The 27,972-nt window shown below is 49.1% G+C and overlaps 1 protein-coding gene across 1 annotated transcript in view; it reads left to right on the forward strand.

Moving 5' to 3' along the window:
• Positions 1–27,972, forward strand: part of COL4A2 (collagen type IV alpha 2 chain) — a 249,308-nt gene that overhangs the window by 39,595 nt on the left and 181,741 nt on the right. The gene's annotated exons all lie outside the window — the stretch shown is intronic.

Below are 27,972 nucleotides of genomic sequence, written 5' to 3' on the forward strand. Positions count from 1 at the left end.
CCACCACGACCAAAAGGCAAGTGAGGTAGTTCCTTGGGCTGGCTGGCTAACATAGGTGCTTTGTTGCCTGAGTTTATCACTCTAGCAGTGCCCCTTATGGATCTGACAAAAAGCTCCTAGCCCTGGAAAATACAGTGGTCTAAAGAGTGAGAGCACGCCTTCCAGACCCTGAAGGATCAGATGAGTCAAGAACTAGTCTTGTTCCACCCAGACTTCTTGAAACAATTATACTCCAGAGTGACACCTCTGAAGTGGTCCTTGGAGCAGTGTTATCCCAGGAGCTGGATAGGGAGGAACACCCTATACTTTACCTAAGTAGGAAGTTATTTCCCTGTGAAACTAGATATTCCCCAATAGGAAAAAGAAAAGACCCTGGTAGTGAAATGGACAGTTGAGGCACTATGTTACTATTTGCTGGGGAACTGCTTCCAATTCATCACAGACCACGCATCCCTTTGGGGGGATTCACTCAAATGAAAGACACCAATGCCCAGATTATGAGGTGGTACCTTGCGCTCCAGCCCTATGAGTTCAAAGTATTTCACTGTCCGGGTAGGGCTCACACGAAGGCTGACCCCTTCCCCTTAGTGGGAGGGGAAGAAGAAGGGGGAGGGTTGTCACCAGCTTGAAGGGGAGGGCATGTGACAACATTGCACTGGGGAAGTGGGGGTTAACCGGTCACTTTGGGCCCAAGAGACCATGCCCATGCGCTTCTGCTGCGCATGCTTCATGTGGAGGGAGCAGATAAAAGGAAGATGGCCAGCTCAGTCGGGGCTGGCTGAAGAGGATGGATGTGTGCTGCTGGGTCCCACTGAAGAACACTCAGTCCTCCAGACTGCTGAGGTGGGTATCCCAGACTACACTGCGTAGAGCACACCAGTAGTGGAGACCAATGGGGACGCCAACCTACTGCCTGTGGAGAATGGGTCGTCAAGGGACTTAAGGGTAGCAAGTGTCCCAGGAAATGTATTGGGAGCCAGTACTTAAGACCTGAACAGAGAGCTTGCTGGCATCATAGGACCCTAGGTTGGAACTCACTGGAGTAGGGTGAGCCCGGGTTCCCTCCTCCCTGTGCTGACTGTTGGGCATTACTGCCAGAGACCCAGCCATTGACCGTTCATTTCTGCCCCAGCCAGGGGGCTGAAGCCCTGTTTGTGATTGTTTGCCCCTGCCAGGAGGCCCAGAGGCTATAAACTGTTCATTTGCTCTGCCCAAGGAACCAAAACTCCTGTTTGTTGTTCTATACCCTAGCTAGGAGGCTGAAAAGCTACAAACTATTTGTTTGCTTTGCCCTCCCCAAAGAGCTGGAGTCTCACTGTGTTTGTTTGGCCCAGCTGAGAGTCGCAACAACTGTGTGGTGGTTTGTATCAACCCCACATTGGGCAAGCAGGGGCACCTATCCCCCCAATGGATGTGGAGAGCCCCCTGTGATACAAGTTTATCTCATTTCTTTCATGTTAGATTCACTATTGTGTGTTTTTTAGGAGGAAGGGAAGATTCCTTTCCTGAATGAGGCATTGGATGTTTCGGTAATGAATGGCACTAGTTGCTAATGACTCCATACACCAGCCAGAAAGGGCGTAGGTTGGATCCATAGCCCTTGGGTCAAGACTCCTTTAGGATGTTCATTGCTTGTTGATGAATCAATGTACTAGACTCTTGGAATGTGAATGGGTTGTTGGTTGGTAGGTATAGGTGAAGTGAATCCATGCTGTCTGAGAAGCCTTTCTGAATGTATGTGATCTTTTCAGTGAAGTAGGATGATAATTCCCCACCATATTTGTCACTAGGTTCTGCTGCAGGCTGTAGGCACTCAGGATTGGTGAAGTGGATTACCTCCCTGGATGGCTCTTTGGGGCATGATTTGGAATCTTCAGTGGAGGCTGATAGGAAGGTTCTTTGGGCCTGTAATACAGCCTCACCATAGGCTGAGGAATTCTTTGCTTCAGCCTATCTATTTCACACTTTATCTTCCCCTACTGGTGCTTAAGTTTCCAACCCCCTCTCTTCATCTGGCATAAGGTGTCAGAAAACAGATCTGTGTAGGTGATGGGGACAAAGAGGAGCCATTTGGGAGCCAGTGTGTTGATGATTGAGTTTGCTGTACAATAATGACAATGCTTCACCAGATCCTTGACTTCTTTTCCTGCATGTGGAGTGTTGCTGTCCTCTAGCAGGCTTTGGAACTCGATGGGAGTCCAAGTCTTCATGGTCTTATCAAGATTATGGGTCTTTCTTATTTCCCCGGGAGCTGGGAGAGCTCTGATCATTGCCTTAATGAGGAGATAGCCTGTACAAGTCAGTGGCTGTTTGATATTGAGCTCTCTAATTCAGAGACTAGGTCCAAAGTATTACGACTGTCTGAGCTGAACTAGAGATGACCTGTGAAAGTGCGAGACAAGTGAGATGAGTTTGGGGGTTTTGGCATCTGTCATCTTGTCAGCATGAATGTTGAAATCTTCCAGTACAACAGTCTGAAGTATTTCACTGCCATCACTGACGAAGTATCAATGAGCTCCTCTTATGAACTTTAGGCACCCCAGCTTGAGAGTTTTGGCCTATGTAACTTGTAGAAGGTCACACAGGAAGTTCTATGACAGAGCCAGGAACAGACATCTAATCAGCTGACTCCCTGTCCTTTTTCATTACATGGCTATTCTCCCTTCTTAAATGAAGATATAAATCACATTAGGTATACAGCTCATACAGAAACATGCACCTCTAAGAGGTGTAAGATGAGGCTCACCACCACCTAAATGTTTGCTAAAGATTCTAAACTTGTCAAACAAGGAGGGGCCCACTGCATGACCGTTTCAAATGTATCAAACTCAACATTATTATATCTGTAGTATTGTCATGGAGTCCCTGGGCGATGCTCTGGAACTGCTCCCTACGAAGTCAGTCAGGACTCTGGGGAAGTCTCCTTTCTGTGAGCAGACTGTCTGCAGGGCAAAAAGCTCACACAACTTCCACCTTCCTGGGTCTTCCCCTCGGAGCTCCTGGGGAAGCCAGAGGGTCCTTCACCCCAACTCTGCAGTCAGACGTGACTCTCAGCCAGCCAGTAAAACAGAGGTTTATTAGATGACAGGAACACGGTCTAAAACAGAGCTTGTAGGTACAGAGAACAGGACCCCTCAGCCAGGTCCATCTGGGGGGGCAGTGAGCCAGACAACCATGTCTGCACTTCACTCCACTTCCCCAGCCAGCCCCTAACTCACTCACTCTCTAGCCCCTGCTCCTCTCCTGGGCTTTATCCCTTTCCGGCCCAGGAGGTCACCTAATTCCTTTGTTCTCCAACCCTTTAGCTCTCACCTTGCAGGGGGGAAGGACCAGGCCATCAGTTGCCAGGAAACAGGGTGTTGGCCATTCTCTGTTTCCAGACCCCTGCACACACCTGCCCTCTAGGGCTCTGCAACGATCATACACCCTTATCCCACCACCTAGAGACTTAAGAACTGCATAGGGGAAACTGAGGCACCCCCACAATATTCAGAGGAAACATTAAGAACAGTCCCGCTTCGTCACAAGTATATGCTGGGAAATATAGGTCTATTCATTAATTTATTCTGGTTCATATTGTTTTCTTTACTTCCAAGGCATGAACATTTCCTGATTTTTGTTAGACTAATGAGCAGGCTATGTTTGCAAGGACAGAAATATAATGAAAAAAGGATGTGAAAGAAGGGTCAGATGACATCACTTAATTCATTTGAAGGAAGTTCAGTATTTGGATGTTTATAATCTCAGCATGTTCATTGTTTGTACTGTGATAAGAGCATTTTTGGTGTGCAGGCTGAACCACAAGCCCTATTACAGAATGCAGACAATGTTTGTGAATTGTTGTCTGTTGGTTAGAGCAAAGGATGGAGAGGCAGGAATGTCTTGGGTCCGAAACTGAGTCACTGGCACGGTGCGTCTCTGGGAAAGTTAGTTGACCTAAATTCTACAATGTTTTAGAAAGTAAATGAGCTGCACAACTAAGTAAAAACAGAAACTGAGTGACAAGTAAATACTGTGTAGTGCCCCCTCTCCACCCGGTTACCTTCTTTAATGCCAGTCTGCTTACAGGTTTTGATGGACAGGTCTTGGTTCTTCTGGATCCCACCACCCACTCAGCAGGGTGTATCTTCTTTATTTTTCCCTATGAATTTATTTGGTCAGGGTCAGCTTGGGAGGAAAATTCTAAGCTCAGGGTAACCCCAACTTACTTGCCAGATAGTTGGAGACTCCCAAGAAATAACAAATACATACCATATATTCAACATAGTCATTATATTAAACAGGAGACAAATATAACATAAACAGGGTAAACCACTATTCTTAGGGACACTGGTGCCCATGCTGACAATACTTTCCCCAGTCACGGGACCTGATGTAGCAAATGTAAGATTAGTGTCCCATTGGTACACATACTTTGTTGGGTCCCTTGATGACCTATGACCATGATATCTTCTCTGCAGTGGTTTAGCAGTGTGGCTGACTGGGTTCAGAACAGCCTAAAGGACTTACAAGTGGGTAAGTCCCTCCACGGGTTTAATACGCAGCAGGTTATAAAATCCCAAACCCTTACTCCCTGGCTTAAGGACACAGTTCAGGGAGTCCCCAAAACAATTTCCCTGACTAAGTAAAAGATGGTGCACTCACAAACTCCATGAATGATTCTCAGGTTCAGAGATGACTTTGGACTCCTCGGTCACTGCAGAGGGGCTGCTCTCTGCTGGCAGGGATCCTCTTCAGGCAGGAATCAGGCTGCTTCTGATCCGAGGATTTTCCCTCACCACAAAGGGGTGCAGGACTCAAGGTGCAGATTACACAACTATACTAAAATCCAAACTGTAGACTCCTAGCCCAGCTCTCAGACACACTCCCAGCAGGCAGCAGCCCTGGACTAGCAGCCAGAGCAGAGCTGACCATGTGGAGACTGGTCTCACCTAGGGAGCTGGAGGGCGAACTCAGCCTGACTGGGGAAGTTTCCCAGCAAAATTCTACAAACTGGGAGCCTTCAGTGGAGAAGGAAGAACCCAGCTAAGGGATCCTGCTTTCAGGTCCCTAGAGGCCAGTTTTCAGGGGGAATGCTGCATGTAAGCCTGGGACTCACCAGCTCCCCACACAGCCAGTCCTCCCCTTGCCCTGGTTGGCTCCAGACTGCTTCAAAAAATGGCTTCTCCCCTTTCCTGAGCTCCCTGGGAAGGGCCTCTCACTCCCTATCGGTTGCCGAGCAGATTCCGAGTCTGTCTTGGTTCCCCCTCCCTACCAGGGATGGTGTGTGGTGTGCCTCTCCCTGAGCTGCCAGCAGACAGAGCCCCAGCAATCTAGGTAATCTCCTTGGGGGTGACGACTGCATGGGGGTGATGAGCTATTCTGGATAAATTACATTTATATTTTTTTTGGAAAAATCAAGGTTTCAAGTGCTCTCTGTGGCAATCTGCACCTAAATTTTGTAGCAAGGGCCTGAGATTTCTATGGCCCTCCAGTGCAGCAAATTGGATTGTCTGAAGCTGTTTCAGACTAATTTAAAAAAAAAAATTCAGCTGAGTTTATTAAAAATGAATACTACAGCCTGTACAGCATTAACTGTTTGATTAATTTTGATATTAAATAGATTCTATTTTACCCTCTCCCGACACTTTCCAATGTTCACTGTAGCCACAGATTTAAGTGTTGACAATGCATAAGGGAGTGAGTTTAGAGATTGTCAGCTGAAGAAAAAAAGCTGAAAAAGGAAAACTGCATTTTCAGTATGGGCTGGTGTAAAACATTCTGCCTCTCCCAGCCATTCCTTCAGTGATCTTAACCGGCAAACAACATTGTGTAGTTTTATAATAACCAGGAATGCCAAGGCTCCACCTGCCTTAAAGTACTTCAGATATTTCTTCTGCATTATTCTGAGGCATCTCTTCTGTCAAATGAAGAACATGAAGACCTTTTCCAACTCCCTTCTCTTTCTTTAGTGAAAAGAAGTCATAGCATCTGGAGGAGATAAAAAAATACAGGTGGGACAGGGGGAAACTACCATTTGTATTAGGCTATCAGTAATTCTGCCCATGAGGAAGAGATGTTTCCACCTTGACAGGTCTTTATTTTATGAAACATGGGTGGGATGTTACTTGCATGTAAATCAGAAATACCTACTGGGGTAAAATGTTGACGCCATTCAAGTAAATGGTAAAACGTCCCTTGACTTCAGTGGGGTCATGATTTCATCCTAGGATCTTAAATTACTTTGGAGTTATGTCCACCATGGCCAATTTACATGGATTATGAGTTTATGGAATCCATGCGATATCCGGATACCACAGCTCCTGATTTAGTAAATTAATTTTGAACTCTGAGGACATGTTTCAGCTAATGAATCAAAGGTGCATCTGGACAGTCTGAACAGCATATAAACATTTATATGCAGTGATCTGTAGACAAGGCTGCTTCACCTAAATCTTTTACTGCCCAGCCAAACAGGAACCCTGTCTCTAGGGAGCACCTTTACCATGTGCCCTTTATCAAAGAAAAAATATGTAAACAATTCATGATAACAGCCATTTTACAGGAGTTATAGAGCTCTTGGACCCACTTCAAAATATTTTGCCCTGGGCCATATCATCTCAGTACATTGAAATTATATTCTGTCAACAGCTTTCTCAGTGTTCAAACAGACAACCAAATCCAACTTGGAGAACCCAGGCCATGGGCTATACTCCTGATATTCAACAGCAAATAACAACCTGCTTTTAACACAGTTTAATCTGCTCCAATCAGAGCAGGAATTAAGGGGTTCAATAAGGAAACAAGATTGGACATCTAAATTGAAAAGTGAGTTGGGTCAGTAGGAGCCACAATTCTCAAGGTCTCTTTCTAGTCTCAACAGAAAGGAAATGGTAGATGAACAATTTACAGTGAAGACTTGAGTCATCAAATGTAGACTTTTTTCCTGCTTACAAATTTCCTGCCCATCCTACTTTTCCCCTGTGATTCCTTATCTTTAAAAAGCAACTATGCTGGGCATAGAGAGACACCTGGATTATATACCTTCCTTCAGACCAATGGCTTACCAGATTCCCAGTGGCCCACCCTCCTGGCCACTTCTCTTCTGACTCCTGAGCAGCAGGGACCCTTAAAGGAGCCATTACTCTCTTTTCCCCACAAAGCTAGGCAAAGCCCCCCACCTTTCAGGTTGCAGGGGATGCATTTTTGCATAGTAATTTTTCAGGGTAGAACTCAGTTTAAAGGTCATTATTTTAATGACCAATTGTTCCAATACAGAAAGCAGCCAGCAAATGTTACCTCAGAGGAAAGTGGGAAAATACACTTACCCCACATACACAAGCACATGTTGAAGGTAGGAGGGGAAAAGGAGCAGCCAGGAGAAATTCTACCCGGGTTTTCTACCCTGGAAAAGCCTCACAGTACTGCCCTAGCACCAGCGCATCTCTGAGCAGGTATAGGTAATAGAGTAGTAAAAGCAGCGGCAGGCTGACATTTAATACTTTCATCATCACTAGCACCAGTGTAATTGCACTGCTTCTTGTTCAATAGCAAAAGCCTTGTTTGCACAGGTAGGTTTTGGAAATCTCATAGGTTCAGATGAGCTTCAAAAATTTTGGATATGTATCTGAACCAGAGTTGAACCCCTAAACCTTTCAAGGTTTACCACCACTTACAGTAATGTGTTCTGAACTAACATGGTTAACTGAGAGCTCCCTCTATTTGCCAAGTTTTGTAGGTGAATACACTAGACAGGTCAAATACAGGATTGGTTTATAAATAGACATGCTTCAAAAACACTTCCCCATACATGGAATAAGATCTAGACTTCCTATGTTTCTATTGTTTGAAGCAAATGATATCATTGCTTGGATGTCTTTCCAGAGTTAATGGAAAAAAAGGCTTTGGAAACCGTAGTTAAATATAGGAATTAATACTTTAGCGAGTAGGGTGCTGTATAGAATTTATTCTGTGCTACCAGTACATAAACAAACTGCTGTCTTTAAGCGGAGGCAGGGGGAATATACGCCTATAATATAAAACATTGGACAAAAGCCAAATTCAGATTAAAGGCTGGGCTGACCGTCTCTAACTCATTCCATTGTGGAAAAAACTTGGCTCCAGATCATAGTGTAGTGTTACTGTACATACCATGGGCTTGCAGTCTCCACTGCCTTAGACCTTGCATAGTCACTTACACCTGTGCAATGTGAGTGCAAAATGTTACCCAGTCAGAATGGTAGCATTTTACCCCCACTTTGCACCCATTAGCATAGGTACAAATGACTACACATGGTGCAAGTTAGTGGAGAACCAGGCCTTATGGGCCAAATCAGGCCCTCTGGTAAACTATGACCTTTTGCTAGAAGGGTGTTGTGACAAAGTTCCTCCTCTACATTGGTGGGTCTTGCGCTTATTGGCGGATTTGCTCACCTTGGAGCTTCACAGCAGCCCTCAGTTTGGCCATTTTCATGAACTCACAGTCCAGGTCAACTCCTCCTGAGTCTGACCAGGAGTTGGGAGGTTTGGGGGGGAACCTGGGTCCACCCTCTACTCCAGGTTCCAGCCCAGGGCCCTGTGGAATGCAGCTGTTTACAGTGCCTCCTGGAACAGCTGTGCAACAGCTACAACTCCCTGAGCTACTTCCCCATGGCCTCCTCCCAACACCTTCTTTATCCTCACCATAGGACCTTCCTCCTGGTGTCTGATGATGCTTGTATTCCTCAGTCCTCCAACAGTATGCGTTCTCACTCTCAGCTCCTAGTGCCTCTCACTCCCAGCTCCTCACACGCACACCACAAACTGAAGTAAGCTCCTTTTTAAAACCCAGGTGCCCTGATTAGCCTGCCTTAATTTATTCTAGCAGTTTCTTGACTGGCTGCAGGTGTTCTAATCAGCCTATCTTAATTGTCTCCAGAAGGTTCTGGAACCTTCCCTGTTACCTTACCCAGGGAAAAGGGACCTATTTAGCCTGCTCTCCTATTGCTACCCTCTGGCCTGGGCTTTTCTTGCTTTTTGTCCCTGCTTTCGGCTTCCCCTTCCCCCCAACCAGGCCAGACACTCTCCCCCTTTCTTTTCTTTTGTTGTTTTTTTTTCTTTCTCCGCTGTTGCTAGAGTGCTGGCCAGCTGCCGGCCAGCCGGCTGTTAGCCCCCCCTGCCCACCCTCAGACGCTGCTGCCGCTCCAGCTAAACCTCCCCCCCCCCGAGAGGGGGGGGCTGCTGACCCACTCCCCGGAGGGGGGAAGTGGAAGGACCCAGCCCCCAGACCCAGCCGCTTGCTGTTTGTCTGCGGACCCATCTCCGGTTGAGAGGAATCTTATCACTTGCTCCGGCATTTCTGGAATGCAAAAAAGAAAACCCGGAACAGACAGAGAAACAGCCGTTTACCAGAGGAACGCTGCCCGGGGAACTTACAAATCGCCGTGGAGGGGGCCCAAGACTGAGTAACTTTCGAACTGTGCTCTCGTGTGGGGGGAGGCTTTGACTGTGTCGTGACTGTGTTTGTAGGGACACACGGGGTGTGGCACGGAGCTGCCCCCCGATCCATCTGTGTCCTCCCAACCCCCACACTACCATCTTCACAACTGCCTCCTCCACCGTCATTGCTGGCTGTTTAACATCTGCCTCTGGACTTAGCTGCTCGCCCTGATTCCACCGTGTGGGCCAGAAGCACCAGCCAACCAAACAGGACTCTCTGGACAAGCGTACGGTGGTTTATGGCCCCCCCCCCAAACTGCCCATCCCACAGCCTGTCCCTTTTTACCTGACCCCAACTCCTGTTAACCACCTGCCACCGCCCTCACTGGGGCATCGGCAATGGAGGGCACCAGGGTGACCTCTGCCGCTGCCATGCCCACCGCCTCCCCAGACTCTAGGGGAGCCCCCCCAGCTAGCGGGAAACACCAGGGCAAGAAGAAGGGGAAGGGCCCCGCTAAAACCACCAGGCCCTCCGTGGCAGGGGCCACCCCCACTGCTGCGGCCCCGCCACCGACCACAGCATCCCTCCCCGGTGCCCCCTTCACCAGCTCTGCGGGTGTCCCTCCCTCCCCCCCAGGATGTATGCCCGGGTGGCGGCAGGCCCCCCGCCTGCCGCCTCGTCATCTCTCCCTCCCACCGCCTCTGCCACCATCAACAGCGGCCGGGGCCCCTTCCCCACCATGACAAGGAAGCACGGTGTCCGATGCCTCCTGGTGCCCTCCTCGCCCCACGTGGAGACCTGCGTGTGGGTGTTGGCGAGGGTGGTGGGGCCCTCGGCCATTGTGGCGGCCTCCAAAATGTATGGAAAGGTTATCTTCTTCTTAGCATCGGAGGCTGCCGCCCAGGAGGCGGTGGGGGAGGTGTTTGTCCCCCTAGAGCTACTAGAGGACCTGGGCGTCCGCCTGGTCCTGACCTCTGTCCCTCCTTTTCTCCTCAGTGCTGCCCGGTTACCCGCCCTTTCCACCCTGGGGAAACCTGTTTCTGTCATCAGCCCTCTCCCGTTGGGCTGCAAGGACCCCACCCTCCATCACATCTTTTCCTTCCGCTGGCAAGTGCAGCTTCTACTGCCATCGGCAGTGCGTGACGGAGAGACGCTTGAGGGGTACTTCCTAGTCCCCCACGAGGGGACCCGTTACCAGGTGTATTTCTCCACGGGGGAAGCCCGGTGCTACCTCTGCCCGGCAAGGAGGGGCATCTGGGATCCCCGAGACCCGGCAGGACATCGGCCCCGTCATTGCCGACGCCCCTGGCCACCCGATACCCGAACCCGCCCCCCCTCCTCTTCGGACCACCACTTCTCCCGCTCAGGCCCAAGGGGCACCTCCCCTACAACGCCCAGACGAGCGGGAGAGCCCCGCCCTCGCTGCTGACAGTCTGGTGGGGCCTATGGAGAAGGGTATGGCAGAGATACCACCAGACATGGGAGAGAGCCTGCCCCAGGGAGAATCCTCCCGCCCTTATGCCGCCCCACCATCCCCCCCCCCCGCCACCCCCCCAAGTCCCTGAGCCATTGCCTTTACCCGCTGACATGATCCCTGCTAACCAGCCCCCAGATGATGCCATGGAGGGCTGGGCCCTAGTCCAGGGGAAGTGAGGCAAGCGGAAGGCTCGAGCTCCGCCTCATCTAACTGAGGCGGAGGCCCCCCGGAAGACCAGGAAGGGGGGCACCGATGCCGAACCTTCTGCTTTGCCCACGAGTCTCCCATCCACCAATGTCAGCCGGGAAAGACGAGGTAGCACCGGAAGGTAGTGTCTCCCCTCCACGGGAGACCCTCCCCTCCGAGACCCTCGAGGAAGCCCCTTCTGTCCTGACGCTACCCGAAGTCCCTGTGAGCCCCGAGGCAACTGTCGTGGTGGATGCCAGCGGGGAGAACCCCGGGGCGACGGAAGTGTCCTCTCCTCCATGTTCGGGGAGATCGAGGCCCTAGATATGACCCCGGTCACCCAGGGGGAGGACGACCTTTTGCCACCAAACCTCGATTTGGGTGACCTCACTCCACTCCTCTTTTCCCCATGCTCCCTCCCCCCTAACTGCTGCTTCTGCTCCCACCTGTGAGGAGGTCCTGGACTCCTCCATTGACCCGGCCGCTGATGGCACCCCGCTGACTAACATCGAGCCTGCTCAGGTGACAGCCGGCGCCATGCAGCCGGGACACGAGTCGCCAGGGGCACCCCCTGTTGGTGCGGAGCAATAGATTTCCTTCCCGGGCGGGGACCCAATAGAAGATAATCCACCTCCTGATGCTGTGGCCGCTAAATCCACCATAGAGCCTGCGCCCGGTATCACTGAGAGCTCCCTCCCCACCCCCTTAACCCTCAAGTCTGATCGGGAGGCACCACCATCCAGCTGCTTGCCTCCCGAAACCCAGAACCTCGCCTCTGCCCCTACCCCTGCCCCTATCCAATTTACCTCCTGCAATGTTATTGCCGCCACCGGGGCTGTCTCCTTCCCTTTCCCAACTGATGACCCCCAGGGAGCGGCCTTTGTGTTCTCCTGCCCCGACCCATTAGGAGCTGCTATCTTCCCTCCACCGCCCCCTATGGCCCCAGAGCTTGGGGTGGGCCTAGAACCTCCATCCCATCAGGCACCCCGTCAGGGGTCCGCACCCTGCTTGTCCGTTTTAGTGGGCCACGGGGCTGCACCAAGGGCCCCGCCAAGAACAACCGGGAAACCGTAACCCCACCCCCCCATGAGCTGCGAGGAGAGCTGCGGAAGTTTTTAGAGGATGTCCGTGGCTCCCACAACAAGGTACAGCTTGCTCTCCAGCGATGGGGGGATTTTTTTCAAATGCTCTGGGCCACAAGGGCCCTCATGGGGGAAGGTAAAGGGATGGGGAAGGAGGATGCCGCGGCCTACTGGCGGGTCCGCGTCTTTTGTGACCAATTACTCACCTACGGGATGGGTCAAGTACTGTTGCGCGGCCCGCTGGGGGATGCGAGCGTCCCTGCCAGTGAGAATCCCCCCTGGCGCCCCCCATGACACCTCTCACCATCACAACGTTGAACAGCCAGGGTTGTAGGATGGCTCTCCGCAGGTCCCAGGTGCTCTCCTTCCTTCGAGAGGGAGGGTACTCTGTGATTTTCCTGCAGGAGACCCATACGGATCCGACTGCCGAAGACAGTTGGCGGCTGGAGTGGGGGGACAGGGTCTACTTTAGCCATTCCACGATTCGGCAGGCTGGAGTGGCGACCCTGTTCTCCCCCGACCTACGGCCCGAGGTGCTAGGGGTCACCGAGGCCATGCCGGGTCGCCTGCTGCATCTCCGGATCCATATAGAGGGGCTCATGGTTAACCTCGTTAACGTCTATACCCCGACATCGGGCCCGGAGCGGCTGCAATTTTATCGGCAGGCGTCCGCCTTCCTCGGCACCTTAGATTCTCATGAGTGCCTTGTCCTGGGAGGGGATTTTAATACCACCCTCAAGGAGCGAGACCGCTCGGGGACCAAGCAGAGCCTGGCCGCCGCGGACACCCTCCGGGAGATAGTTGAACATCACTCCCTAGTGGACATCTGGAGTGACCACCACCCGCATGACACTTCCACATTCACCTTTATCCGGGTGGAGGCCCATCGGTCGAGCCACTCCCGGTTGAACCGCATTTATTTATCACGCTTCCATCTCTCATGAGCCCACTCCTCCAGCATTCAGTTGGCCAAATTTTCTGACCATCACCTAGCCACCGTGACAGCCTCCCTCTGTGCGGAGACGCCGGAGCCGGCCTATTGGCATTTTAACAGCAGCCTGTTGGAGGATGAGGGCTTTGTGACGTCCTTCCAGGAATTCTGGCTGGCCTGGCGAGGGCAGTAGCATGGCTTTCCCTTGGCACGGCGATGGTGGGACCTGGGGAAGGTGCGCGCCCGGCTTTTCTGTCGCAACTGCGCCCAGCTTTTCTGCCGCAACTACTCCCGGGGCACCAGCCGACAGAGAAATGTGGCAATAGAGCAGTTGGAACGGGAGGTCTCAGAGCTGGAGAGGCGTCTGGCCGCCAGCCCCGAAGACCCGCTCCTCTGCGGAGCGTGCCGGGAGAAGCGGGAGGAGCTCCGGGCCCTCGAGCACCATTGGGCCCGGGGCGCCTTTGTTCGATCCCGCATCCGCCTCCTTCGGGAGATGGATCACGGCTCACGCTTCTTCTATGCCATGGAGAAAATGATGGGGGCTGGGAAACACGTCACCTGTCTCCTGGCAGAAGACAACACCCCTCTCACGGAACTGGCGGAGATGTGCGGGAAGGGCTGAGCCTTCTACACAAGTCTTTTCTCCCCGGATCCGACCGACCCTAGCGCTTGCAGAGTGCTTTGGGAGGAGCTCCCTACAGTCAGCGTGAGCAACCGAGACCGGCTAGAGTTGCCTCTCACTCTGGCCGAGTTCTCGGAAGCCCTCCGTCGTATGCCCACTAATAAGTCTCCAGGCATGGACAGGCTAACCGTGGAGTTTTACCGTGTGTTTCGGGACATCCTCGGCCCAGACCTAGTCACTGTCTGGGCCGAGGCTCTGCAGAGCGGGGTCCTCCCTCTTTCGTGCAGGCGAGTTGTGCTCGCCTTATTGCCGAAGAAGGGGGACCTCCGCGATTTACGAAATTGACGTCCCATCTCACTCCTTAGCACGGACTACAAAATCGTAGCGAAAGCAATCTCGCTGCGGCTAGGGTCTGTGCTGGTGGACGTGATCCACCCAGACCAGACCTACACCGTCCCGGACCGCAGTATCTTTGATAACCTATTTATGGTTCGGGACCTTTTGGAACTCGGGCGTAGAGACAATCTGTCGTTCGCTCTCCTGTTCCTAGATTAGGAGAAGGCATTCGATAGGGTGGACCACGGGTACCTCCTGAACACTCTGCAGGCGTTTGGCTTTGGACCCCAGTTTATGGGTTTTCTCCAGGTGCTCTACACTTCCACAGAGTGTCTGGTTAAGCTCAACTGGACCCTGACCGAACCGGTCAGCTTCGGGTGAGGAGTACGGCAGGGGTGCCCCCTCTCGGGCCAACTGTACGCTCTGGCGATCGAGCCCTTCCTCTGTCTCCTCCGCAGGAGGTTGACAGGGTTGGTGCTGCGGGAGCCGGAGCTGCAGCTGGTCCTGTCAGCGTATGCTCATGACGTGCTCCTCGTGATCCAGGACCCCGGTGACTTGGCGCGGGTGGAGGCTTGCCAGGCCATCTATTCGGCAGCCTCCTCCGCCCGGGTCTGCTGGGTCAAGAGCTCTGGCTTGGCGGTAGGAGACTGGCGGCAGGCGAGCTCCCTCCCACCCACGCTTCAGACCATCCGGTAGTGCGCGGGTCCGCTGCTCTACCTTGGTGTTTACCTTTCTGCCACGCATCCCTCTCCTCCGGAAAACTGGGAAAATTTAGAGGGCGGGGTGATAGAGCGGCTCCGGAAATGGACGGGACTACTCCGATGTCTCTCTCCCTCCGAGGGAGAGCGCTGGTGCTTAATCAACTAGTCCTGTCCATGCTCTGGTACCAGCTCAACACCCTGGTCCCGGCTCCGGGTTTCCTGACCAACCTCCGGACATCAATTCTGGGGTTCTTTTGGTCAGGAACGCACTGGGCCCCTGTAGGGGTTCTTCATCTGCTCCTGAAGGGAGGAGGACAGGGCCTGAAGTGTCTACACACTCAGGTCTGTGTCTTCCGCCTCAAGGCCCTACAGAGGCTGCTCTATGGTGCAGGCAGTTTGGCGTGGAGCACACTGGCGCACGCCATCCTGCGCCGCATCTGAGGGCTCCAATATGACCAGCAGCTCTTTTATCTCCGGCTGGGAGGTCTTCCGTGAGACCTCTTGGGGCTGCCGGTCTTCTACCAGGATCTCCTCCGGACTTGGAAACTGTTTTTAACGACCAGGTCTGGGGCGGCCACCAAGGGGGTAGATCTCCTTGCGGAGCCCCTGCTACACTACCCCCAGCTCCATGTGCAGGTAGCGGAGTCCCGCTCGGTGCGCCAGAGCTTGATCCTGGCAGAAGTCACAAGAGTCATAGACCTCCTGGACTACGACCGGGGAGACTGGCTGGATCCCCTGACGCTCGCCCGGCGCATGGGGCTCTCCAGACCTCGCACCCCCCGGCGAGTACTTCAGGAGGCTTTGCCGCCCGCTGCTCGAGCTTACCTCAACCGGGTCCTGTTCGAGGGCACGCCCTGCCCACCCTCTACCCCAGGCCTGCCGGACCTTTTAATTGGACCCCTGCCCCGCAGACCCAATCGACCCCTTCACTGCGAGCTGGCTGCATGAACTGCAGCTGGTATGCTTCCAAACCGCGCCAAGGAAACATCTATACACGCTCGTGCTCCACACCCTTCACGCCCTCACCCTAGTGTCCCGCCCCGACACAAAGTGGCGAGACCTTCTGCCACCTTTGGAGGGTGAGCAGCCCCGGTGGGCCAGCCTATATTCCACCTTGGTTCCAAGGCCTGTTGGGGACATCAGTTGGCAGCTCCTTCATGGAGCTGTGAGCATGGGCACGTACCTGGCGTGGTTCACCCCTGTCCCAGACACTTGTCCCTTTTGTGGTGTGAGGGAAACCCTGGCGCACGTATATTTGGTGTGCGCCGGGCTGCAGCCCCTGTTCCAGCTCCTCACAAATCTCCTGTTACGTTTTTGGTTGCATTTTTCCCCTCACCTTTTTATTTATGCACTCCCCATCCGTGGCCTCACAAAGTCGCGGGATCTCCTAGTTAACCTCCTCCTGGCCCTGGCTAAAATGGCCATCTATAAAACCAGAGAGAGGAGGTTGGCCGATGGAGTTTCGTGTGACTGTGGGGCCGTTTTCCGATCCTCGGTCCGTTCACGTATCCGGGCAGAGTTCGTCTGGGTGGCGTCCACCGACTCCCTTGATGCTGTTGAGGAGCAGTGGGCGCCGTCCGAGGTTCTCTGTTCGGTGTCCCTGTGCAGGTCCCTTTGTCTGACCCTTTGATTGGGGGAGAGAGTAAGGGACCACAGCCCCAGCCATTGCTGCTGCAGACACCACCACCTTAGAGGGGTCCTTTCACACGTGGGTGCACGTGCCTCCCCCCCGGATTGTCCACCCCACAGCCTGCCCCTTTTGTTGGGTGCTTTCAGAGGAGGGAATTGTTGGTGACACTTGGGCGTGGCGCCACGTAACTCAAAGGGGTGGAAGACCACAAGAGTCGATGAAGCCCCCTCGCTCTGGGCCACCAGGTAACTCGGAAGGGTGGAAGACCACAAGAGTTGAGGAAGCCCCCCGCTCTGGGCCCAGGCAAGCTTGAACACTTCCCTCCCCTGAAGCTAATGAGAAAACAATTGTGATTGGTTGCTGTGTTACACATTGCGTATGCTGCTGTTTTTACTTTGTAAGTGTGTTATACAAATAAAAAAAAAATCTTTTGCTTCAAAAAAAAAAAATTACTCTCCTATAGCCATCTAGCCCGACCCTCTCACAGTATAAATCAAAAATGTGTCCTAAAGGCAGCAGAATCAGCTCCAGATTGTTCTGTTGATCAGACCCCTCCCCAAATACAGAAGTTACTGGGGATGTTATTCTCCTATCTGTGGATGCCCCAGCATTCTAAGAAAGTCCTCTTTATCTTAAGGTGTCTTCAGAAAGCTGGTACACTTACGCAGAGCCCAAGGACTGCTCCCTCGGTCTCTTTCTCCCATCGCATCACATATGCTTCAGAAATAACTAACTTAAATAGCAAAGATAAATTAGAAGTTTTAAATTTTTACTGTATTGATTGGCTTTTTACACTGGTTTACATCATATTTTAACATACATGTATTTTCCTGTTTGTTTTTAGCACCCATTTTAAGTTAATATGTAATCATCTCCCTGCAAGGGACAATTCAGCAGAATGCAGCTTCTCATAACTCTGGAGTGTCCACATAGTGGCTTCTTCAGGGATACAGAAGGGGGAAGAATGCTATGGAGTATGCTGCTTGCATACAACCTTTTGTTGTCTAGGGGTGAGATCCCCCATAGAGTTTCTCAAGTATCTATACTAGGCATTTTTAACTAGGCAGTTTTTAAAATTTATTGTGTGGCTGACATTTTTAAAGGTCTTACTAAGCCGAATGTGTCACAACAGTGCCTTCTGGATTCTGTCTGGTTTGTTTTATAAATATGTATTTAGGATGAAAGCCATGCAAAGTTAAAATTCTTATGGAAAATCACAAATCTCTTGTACATGGCAGTCTTCTTATGTTTGTTATTCAACTCTGCCTAAAGTCTGGGACAAGAATGCTTTATAAATTGAGGCAGCAAAAGTAAATAATTCTCCAAATATTGAGAGATTACTATGGCATAATTGCCAAATCTAACTTTTAAATGAAAGTAAACCATACAGCCAGGGCCGGCTCTACCGTTTTTGCCTCCCCAATTAGTGAAAAAACCTGTCACCACCGAATTGCCGCTGCAGACGGCGGAACAGAGAAGCCGCCGTCGAATTGCCGCCGCCACAGAATCACTGCCGCCCCTTTCTGACTGCTGCCCCAAGCACCTGCTTGGAATCATAGAATCATAGAATATCAGGGTTGGAAGGGACCTCAGGAGGTCATCTAGTCCAACCCCCTGCTCAAAGCAGGACCGATCCCCAATTAAATCATCCTAGTTAGGGCTTTGTCACCTTAAAAACTGACCTTAAAAACTTCTAACCTTAAAACTGACCTTAAAAACTTCTAAGGAAGGAGATTCCACCACCTCCCTAGGTAACGCATTCCAGTGTTTCACCACCCTCCTTGTGAAAGTTTTTCCTAATATCCAACCTAAATCTCCCCCACTGCAACTTGAGACCATTACTCCTCGTTCTGTCATCTGCTACCACTGAGAACAGTCTAGAGCCATCCTCTTTGGAACCCCCTTTCAGGTAGTTGAAGCAGCTATCAAATCCTCCCTCACTCTTCTCTTCTGAAGACTAAACATCCCCAGTTCCCTCAGCCTCTCCTCATAAGTCATGTGTTCCAGTCCCCTAATCATTTTTGTTGCCCTCCGCTGTACTCTTTCTAATTTTTCCACATCCTTCTTATAGTGTGGGGCCCAAAACTGGACACAGTACTCCAGCTGAGGTCTCACCAATGTCGAATAGAGGGGGACGATCACGTCCCTCCGTCTGCTGGCAATGCCCCTACTTATACGTCCCAAAATGCCATTGGCCTTCTTGGCAACAAGGGCACACTGTTGACTCATATCCAGCTTCTCGTCCACTGTAACCCCTAGGTCCTTTTCTGTAGAACTGCTGCCGAGCCATTCGGTCCCTAGTCTGTAGCATTGCATTGGATTCTTCCGTCCTAAGTGCAGGACTCTGCACTTGTCCTTGTTGAACCTCATCAGATTTCTTTTGGCCCAATCCTCCAATTTGTCTAGGTCCCTCTGTATCCTATCCCTACCCTCCAGCATATCTACCTCTCCTCCCAGTTTAGTGTCATCTGCAAACTTGCTGAGGGTGCAATCCACACCATCCTCCAGATCATTTATGAAGATATTGAACAAAACCGGCCCCAGGACCAACCCTTGGGGCACTCCACTTGATACCGGCTGCCAACTAGACATGGAGCCATTGATCACTACCCGTTGAGCCCGACAATCTAGCCAGCTTTCTATCCACCTTATAGTCCATTCATCCAGCCCATACTTCTTTAACTTGCTGGCAAGAATACTGTGGGAGACCGTGTCAAAAGCTTTGCTAAAGTCAAGGAACAGCGCGTCCACTGCTTTCCTTTCATCCACAGAACCAGTTATCTCGTCATAGAAGGCAATTAGATTAGTCAGGCATGACTTGCCCTTGGTGAATCCATGCTGACTGTTCCTGGTCACTTTCCTCTCATGTAAGTGCTTCAGAATTGATTCCTTGAGGACCTGCTCCATGATTTTTCCAGGGACTGAGGTGAGGCTGACTGGCCTGCAGTTCCCAGGATCCTCCTTCTTCCCTTTTTTAAAGATGGGCACTACATTAGCCTTTTTCCAGTCATCCGGGACTTCCCCCGATCGCTATGAGTTTTCAAAGATAATGGCCAATGGTTCTGCAATCAAATCCGCCAACTCCTTTAGCACTCTCAGATGCAACGCATCCGGCCCCATGGACTTGTGCACATCCAGCTTTTCTAAATAGTCGTGAACCACTTCTTTCTCCACAGAGGGCTGGTCACCTCCTCCCCATGCTGTGCTGCCCAGTGCAGTAGTTTGGGAGCTGACCTTGTTCGTGAAGACGGAGGCAAAGAAAGCATTGAGTACATTAGCTTTTTCCACATCCTCTGTCACTAGGTTGCCTCCCCCATTCAGTAAGGGGCCCACACTTTCCTTGACTTTCTTCTTATTGCTAACATACCTGAAGAAACCCTTCTTGTTACTCTTAATATCTCTTGCTAGCTGCAACTCCAGGTGTGATTTGGCCTTCCTGATTTCACTCCTGCATGCCCGAGCAATATTTTTATACTCATCCCTGGTCATTTGTCCAATCTTCCACTTCTTGTAAGCTTCTTTTTTGTATTTAAGATCAGCAAGGTTTTCACTGTTAAGCCAAGCTTGTCGCCTGCCATATTTACTATTCTTTCTACACATCGGGATGGTTTGTCCCTGTAACCTCAATAAGGATTCTTTAAAATACAGCCAGCTCTCCTGGACTCCTTTCCCCCTCATGTTATTCACCCAGGGGATCTTGCCCATCAGTTCCCGGAGGGAGTCAAAGTCTGCTTTTCTGAAGTCCAGGGTCCGTATTCTGCTGCTTTCCTTTCTTCCTTGTGTCAGGATCCTGAACTCAACCATCTCATGGTCACTGCCTCCCAGGTTCCCATCCACTTTAGCTTCCCCTACTAATTCTTCCTGGTTTGTGAGCAGCAGGTCAAGAAGAGCTCCGCCCCTAGTTGGTTCCTCCAGCACTTGCACCAGGAAATTGTCCCCTACATTTTCCAAAAACTTCCTGGCTTGTCTGTGCATCGCTGTATTGCTCTCCAAGCAGGTATCAGGGTGATTCAAGTCTCCCCTGAGAACGAGGACGTGCGATCTAGTAACTTCTGCGAGTTGCCGGAAGAAAGCCTCGTCCACCTCATCCCCCTGGTCCGGTGGTCTATAGTAGACTCCCACCACGACATCACCCTTGTTGCTCACACTTCTAAACTTAATCCAGAGACTCTCAGATTTTTCTGCAGTTTCATAGTTGAGCTCTGAGCAGTCATACCGCTCTCTTACATACAGTGTAACTCCCCCACCTTTTCTGCCCTGCCTGTCCTTCCTGAACAGCTTATATCCATCCATGACAGTACTCCAGTCATGTGAGTTATCCCACCAAGTCTCTGTTATTCCAATCACGTCATATTTCCTTGACTTTGCCAGGACTTCCAGTTCTCCCTGCTTGTTTCCCAGGGTTCATGCATTTCTGTATAGGCACTTGAGATAACCCACTGATCGCCCCTCTTTCTCAGTATGAGGCAGGAGCCCTCCCCTCTGACGCGCTCCTGCTCGTGCTTCCTCCTGGTATCCCACTTACCTCAGGGCTTTGGTCTCCTTCACCTGGTGAACCTAGATTAAAGTCCTCCTCACTAGGTTAGCCAGCCTGCTTGCAAAGATGCTCTTCCCTCTCTTTGTTAGGTGGAGCCCGTCTCTGCCTAACACTCCTCCTTCTTGGAACACCATCCCATGGTCAAAGAATCCAAAGCCTTCTCTCCGACACCACCTGCGTAGCCATTCGTTGACTTGCACGATTCGACGGTCTCTACCCAGGCCTTTTCCTTCCATGGGGAGGATGGACAAGAACACCACTTGCGCCTCAAACTCCTTTATCCTTCTTCCCAGAGCCACGTAGTCTGCAGTGATCCGCTCAAGGTCATTCTTGGCAGTATCATTGGTGCCCATGTGCAGAAGCAGGAAGGGATAGCGATCCGAGGGCCTGATGAGTCTCGGCAGTCTCTCCGTCACATTGCGAATCTTAGCTCCTGCCAAGCAGCAGACTTCTCGGTTTTCCCGGTCGGGGCAGCAGATAGATGACTCAGTCCCCCTGAGGAGAGAGTCCCCGACCACCCACCACCCGCCTCCTTCTCTTGGGAGCGGTGGTCATGGAACCCCCAACCCTAGGACAGTGCATCCCATGCCTTCCAATCGGCGGAGTCTCCTTCTGCTCCTTTCCCTCAGACGTATCATCTGGTCCACTCTCCGCATTAGTACCTGTGGAGAGAACGTGAAAACAGTTACTTACCTGTATCTGCATTGCTGGTGCATGGACGTTCCCCTTTTTTCTTCTGGAGGTCACATGATGCGAAATTTCTTCACCATCCTCCTGTCCCCGGTGTGCAGCCTGCTCTGAATCTTCAGAACCTTGTGCCCGTAGAAACATATCCTGACGTCTGTCCAGGAAATCTTCAGTTTCTCTTATGCAACGCAGGGTCGATACCTGTTGCTCCAGACCTTGAACCTTCTCTTCCAATATGGAGACCAGCTTGTACTTTGTACAGACAAAGTCGCTTCTGTCCTGTGGAAGAAAGACAAACATAGCACATCCAGTGCAGGTCACAACAGCTGAACACCCCCCCCCCATCCATATTACCTTCCTTCTACGAGCTTCCTCAGGAGTTGCAGTAATTACTCAGAGAATCCGGCAAGATGTAAGCCTCAGTGGGCTCTCCCCAGGCAAACTCCTTCTGTTAGCTGCTCAGCTGGTTCGCAGCTGACTGGCTTTTTATACAGTCAGGCCCACTTAAGGCTCACCTGGAACAAAGCACTCCCAGTTCCCGCCATTTTCAAACAACCAATCAAGCACACAGTCAAACTGTCCTCACAACAAACACTCAGATACGAACACTCAGCTACTCACAACAAACAAACACTCAGATATTCACCTCGGGCCTGAAGCCCGTCCTGCATACAGCCTCCAAACAATGAATGTTATCAGCTCTCTTCTGGCTTTCATAGGATACTAAATGGTCTGTGAAAGTGCCCCTCCCTTGTAGCAGTTGCCAGTCATCTGTCCATCAGACCCTGTTGAGAGAGAGACTCTCTTATAACTTCTTTTTGGGAGATGCAGCACCCCTAACCTACATTGCTAGTCTCACAGTGTGTGCTGAAAGCTGGGCAGGCAGGCATTTGGCTGGCTACGCTTCCTTGTCAGCCCCTTTTGGGCTTGTTAGAACCATAGGTAACATTATAGCTCCCCTTTCTCCCAAGGAGTACAAATAGTGGGGGTCTATCTGCTCCTTGTACGCTCTCTCCCTCTTTGCACATCTACACAGAGGGGGCCAGAATCAGCACCTAACCAAACTGCTCATTCATTCAGGTCTACACTACAAAGCCTATGTCTGCATAGCTATCCCAGCTTAGCCCCCAGGGCAGATGCAGCATGCCAACAGAAGGAATTTTTCTGCCAACATAGTAACACCATCTCCCTGAATGATATTAGCTTTACCAACAAAAACATTCTGCTTTTGGCATAGTTGTGTCTGCACAGGGCTTTTGCTGGCATAGCTGTGCTGGAGAGGGAGTATGGTTCCCCCCTCCCCCCCACACACACCTTGATCAACATAGCTCTGGATCAAAGAATATTTTCACATTGGCCTACATTAGGAAAAAATAATAATCAGATCTACATGATAGTGAACATATGATTGAATCTTAATATTCAGAAGGGTGCACTGTCATTTTGCATATATTGTAGAGAATACACAGAACAGTTTTTCAAAACCACCTGCTCTATAAATATGGCTGGTGGCCAGGGCTGTTCTTTGTGAAAAGTCCTTCCCCAAATGTGTACAAATGTAGGTTCCAGTTTCTTTCCAATGAGAGAGACACATGTTGCTCTCCTTAGTTTCAATGGGAATTGTAAACATGCAGAATTTGGCCCTTGATATGTAGGTCAAGCGCTGAAGTTATGGTAATCATGCATCAAATAAAAAAAGACCAGGCTTTCTTAGGTAAAAAAGAGGCTGTCTTAGCCAAACAATTCTCAGAATATTTGGAGAGTATATCCACACCTACATGCTTTCCTTCCTCTCAGACAGCTGCCAATCTACATCTCCCCATCCTCTGGAAATCCAGGCCAATTAAGGTCTTAAGCTTTGACTTCATAGAAGACTTACTGCCCAGTACTCTTAGTCGCTGCTGGATTGAAGGCAGCCAGAGCTTCAGGTGACTGCTTCCCATCACACCCCGACAGTCCCTGCGGCGTGACTGCCTGCAAAGGTCAGGGCTCAGCCTCTAACCTGATAACAAGCAGATCAGTGCTGGTGTAATCCGTGGCACCCAATCAGCAACACTTTCCAGGCTGGTTTTGAATGATTTGTTTATACATTTTGCTAGGAGAATAATTTGGCATGCCCAGGACACAAGGTGTATTCTTTTTTAAATAAAGCCATTTTTGAGTGATTACACTTGTAATACAGAGTAATTCATCTGAAACCACTGAAATGCCCAGGTGTCCTCTTTCTCTATAACACATGCACAGGCTCTTTTTCTTTTCTTTTCCTTTAAAGAAAGCAAAAGAAAGAAACACTTCCAGGTTCGGATTTTATAGACAGTGTTTCAGATCAGCATGAGATTTTACAGCTGAGTGTAAATCCCCTGAAACTGTGCTTATAGATGAACTAGCAGATCTCACTGGTGATGCTATAATGTTCTGCTTTCAAAGGCGTGTTTGGAATCCAAAATTAACTCTCAAGCCAGAATCTCAGGTCAGATACCCTAATATGCCACCCATTGCCATACCACACAAGTATGAGGTTTGTCGGCACTACCAGTCAAACTTAGCTTTACATTAAGCTCCCAGACTTTCTAAATCCCTCTGTAAATCTTAGCCTGGCATAGATGCTGTCATAAATATAAAGGGAAGGGTAAACCCCTTTGAAATCCCTCCTGGCCAGGGGAAAGCTCCTCTCACCTGTAAAGGGTTAAGAAGCTAAAGGTAACCTCGCTGGCACCTGACCAAAATGACCAATGAGGAGACAAGATACTTTCAAAAGCTGGGAGGAGGGAGAGAAACAAAGGGTCTGTGTGTCTGTCTATATGCTGGTTTCTGCCAGGGATAGACCAGGAATGGAGTCTTAGAACTTTTAGTAAGTAATCTAGCTAGATATGTGTTAGATTATGATTTCTTTAAATGGCTGAGAAAAGAATTGTGCTGAATAGAATAACTATTTCTGTCTGTGTATCTTTTTTGTAACTTAAGATTTTGCCTAGAGGGGTTCTCTATGTTTTTGAATCTAATTACCCTGTAAGATATCTACCATCCTGATTTTACAGGGGGGATTTCTTTATTTCTATTTACTTCTATTTTTTATTAAAAGTCTTCTTGTAAGAAACTGAATGCTTTTTCATTGTTCTCAGATCCAAGGGTTTGGGTCACCTATGCAAATTGGTGAGGCTTTTTATCCAACATTTCCCGGGAAAGGGGGGGTGCAAGTGTTGGGAGGATTGTTCATTGTTCGTAAGATCCAAGGGTCTGGGTCTGTAGTCACCTAGGCAAATTGGTGAGGCTTTTTACCAAACCTTGTCCAGGAAGTGGGGTGCAAGGTTTTGGGAAGTATTTTGGGGGGAAAGACGCGTCCAAACAGCTCTTCCCCAGTAACCAGTATTAGTTTGGTGGTGGTAGCGGCCAATCCAAGGACAACGGGTGGAATATTTTGTACCTTGGGGAAGTTTTGACCTAAGCTGGTAAAGATAAGCTTAGGAGGTTTTTCATGCAGGTCCCCACATCTGTACCCTAGAGTTCAGAGTGGGGGAGGAACCTTGACAGATGCTGTGACTGAGAGAAAGAATAAAGTTGATAGCAAGCGAGTACAGTTATTGCCAAGGTATAACATGAAATTCTGCAATAGTATCAAAGACAATATGGGGCATGCAGAATCTGTTGATAGCATATTGCAATATTTTGATTATAATCTCCTTAATTTTTAAAGCTGCATGTAAGGAAATGGCCTATATTTCCTGTTTTTGATATACTAGTAGAATTGTACTGGGAGCCTTGTTCTGTGTTTGGCTTTGTTCTCTGTCAGAATACCAACTGTTAGGGGTTTGAATGGGCATCCAGGGATGACAATGACTTAAGTGGATTATTTTGTGTTAAATGCTAGCAATAAAGAAAATAATTAATACATACAGAAGCTTGAATGGTTAGTGAGTGTTTGTTGTTGTTTTAATGATTTTTGCTTGAGAAAACCGGATTCAGGTCAAAACTGAAAGTCTCTCCAAATTTTCTGCAGAGAATTGCCTTTTGTTGGCTGGACATGCACTGGCATAAGAAATATTGTCTTGGGACAAAACGTCTGAGAACAGAGAGGACAAAATATTCTTTGTTTTGGGACACATGAGCTTTATACTTCCATTTTTACATACATTTGATTAATATTAAATATGCTAATGTTTTATTCACAAGGTTCACAGACATTACTGGCAGTTTCACATTCTCTTATTTGTACATAAATAGTAAAGTCTATCTTCATCTGCAGCAAAATGTTACACATTAACTCCATTCCCTTCTCCAAACATATGTAACTCCCATTGACATTAGTAGGAATCACCTGCACTTAAGGAGAGCACAATACACTTCAAAAGAATTTCACTGCTTGCTCTGCATATAGTATAAGGAAAAGATCACTCTAACCTTAAATTACTTATTTTTAAATGGTCTTCAACATACCATGGGAAATTATTTGTGTGTCTAATATCCAGTACATACTAACCCAGTCTGTAACTCCAGTCTGTCATTGCTTTTGCATACTCATTAGGTCTGATATTGCAGTCCTTACTCAGACTGAGCCCTTACTCATGTGAGTATCCCAACAGAGCTCAATGTAGAGTTGAAGAATAATGCTCAAATATATCAACCTTTCAATGATATAACTGTGCAAAGCCAAAGTCATTAATGTGTAATGCATATGATAGCTAATGACTAGTGATGAAGAAAATGACTTAGAATCAGTTTAAATAATGAAGAGCTGAAGGATTAGTAGTAATGACTAAACAATAAAACTTGATCAATAAATGATTTAACTTGATTACAAACTATAATTCTCACTGTACCTTGGTCTGACTGTGTTTAGACACTGTAAAAACTCTCTCTTGGCTATTGAGTGAATATATTTGTACGAATAAAAACACCCTGCACTTATGGTGTAATACCTTCCACCTGAAGATCTCAAAGCACTTTCTGTAATTAATCTTCACTGTACCAAGACTTAGGATTTCAAAAGAATATGGTTGCCTTCAGATAATAGTTGCTATTTAATGACAAGAAATTGCTAGAAACTTCCTAGACCAGCGGTTCTCAAACTTTTTCTTTCTGAGGCTCCCCCCCCCACCTCACCCCCATGCTAAAAAAACTCTATGGCTGGGTAGTGCCACAACTGTTTTTCTGCATATAAAAGCCAGGACCAGCATTGGGGTGTAGCAAGCAGGGCACTTGCCTGGGGCCCCACACCAGAGGGGGCCGCACAAAGCTAGGTTGCTCAAGCCTCAGCCCCAGGTGGCAGGGCTGGGAGCCTGGGCCTTCAGCCCCACACAGTGTGGCTTCAGCTTTCTACCCCAGATCCCAGCAAGTCTAACACTGGCCCTGCTTGGCAGCCCCCCTGAAATCTGCTCATGGCCCTCCAGCAGCCCTCGGACCCCTGATTGAGAACCATTGTCCTAGACCATCACCAAGATATGAGAGATTAATGCCACCTCTGACCTCAGATTGTTCTTCAGCAGACTTCTTGAATTTTAAGCTACAGCTTTGGTTCTTACCTTCAATTTAATTGCACAAGCTCCTGAAATGTCATTTAATTGTTAACACAGTTTTAAGATAGTCAGCTCAGTTTTCAATAAGTCAGGTTTATTCACATAAACAATTAAATACATTTTTCTCAAAAATTATAGAAATCAAATAAAAAATACTTTGTATATCTCTAAACTTTTGTCCCTAGAGTTTGGGGCTTTTTGAATGACAATGTCTTATGTCATACTCTAACTTGATTGCCCTTCCATCGTGTGTGTATGTGTGTGTGTGTGTATATATAGCATTGTTTACGTAACCTTTTAACAAGAATTTTTTTACAAATTTACACTTAAACACTGGGGGTGGGGGGGAACCTTATGTTACAATTTCATAATAATTTCAAAATAAATGACAATGCAGTAACACTACATCAGTGAATTATAAACATTTATAGATGGAAAAGTGGAAAATGTTACCTCTAAAACTCAGAAGTACAAAAGGCCAAACCCAGGCAAGAAGAGCCCAACCATAATCCAGAATGGAAAATTAGGGTCAGTCTCAAACATTTTCCCATTGGGTTCTCTACCTTCTAGATACACCTTCCAGATTTTTCTTTTGGTTATCCCAAGAATTTTTCTACTTAAAGGACATAAAAAAGAGGAAAAGGAAATTAAAAACTTCCTAAAATTATGGAAGCAAACAATTGGTGTCACCACTTTAGCTATGAGTATTGTTCCAATTTTCAAATTAAAAGCTGGAAGGAAGGATGTCACATAAACCATAGCCCCTGAACATTTTCCAATACATGTGTAAACAACTGCATTTTTCCCCACAAGTAAACAAATATACCAGCTTCCAAATTTCCAGTGAATTTTCTTTTTAGCAATAATGTTTAC

Source organism: Lepidochelys kempii, chromosome 1, assembly GCF_965140285.1.
Source record: "Lepidochelys kempii isolate rLepKem1 chromosome 1, rLepKem1.hap1, whole genome shotgun sequence".
NCBI classification, from domain to species: domain Eukaryota; kingdom Metazoa; phylum Chordata; order Testudines; family Cheloniidae; genus Lepidochelys; species Lepidochelys kempii.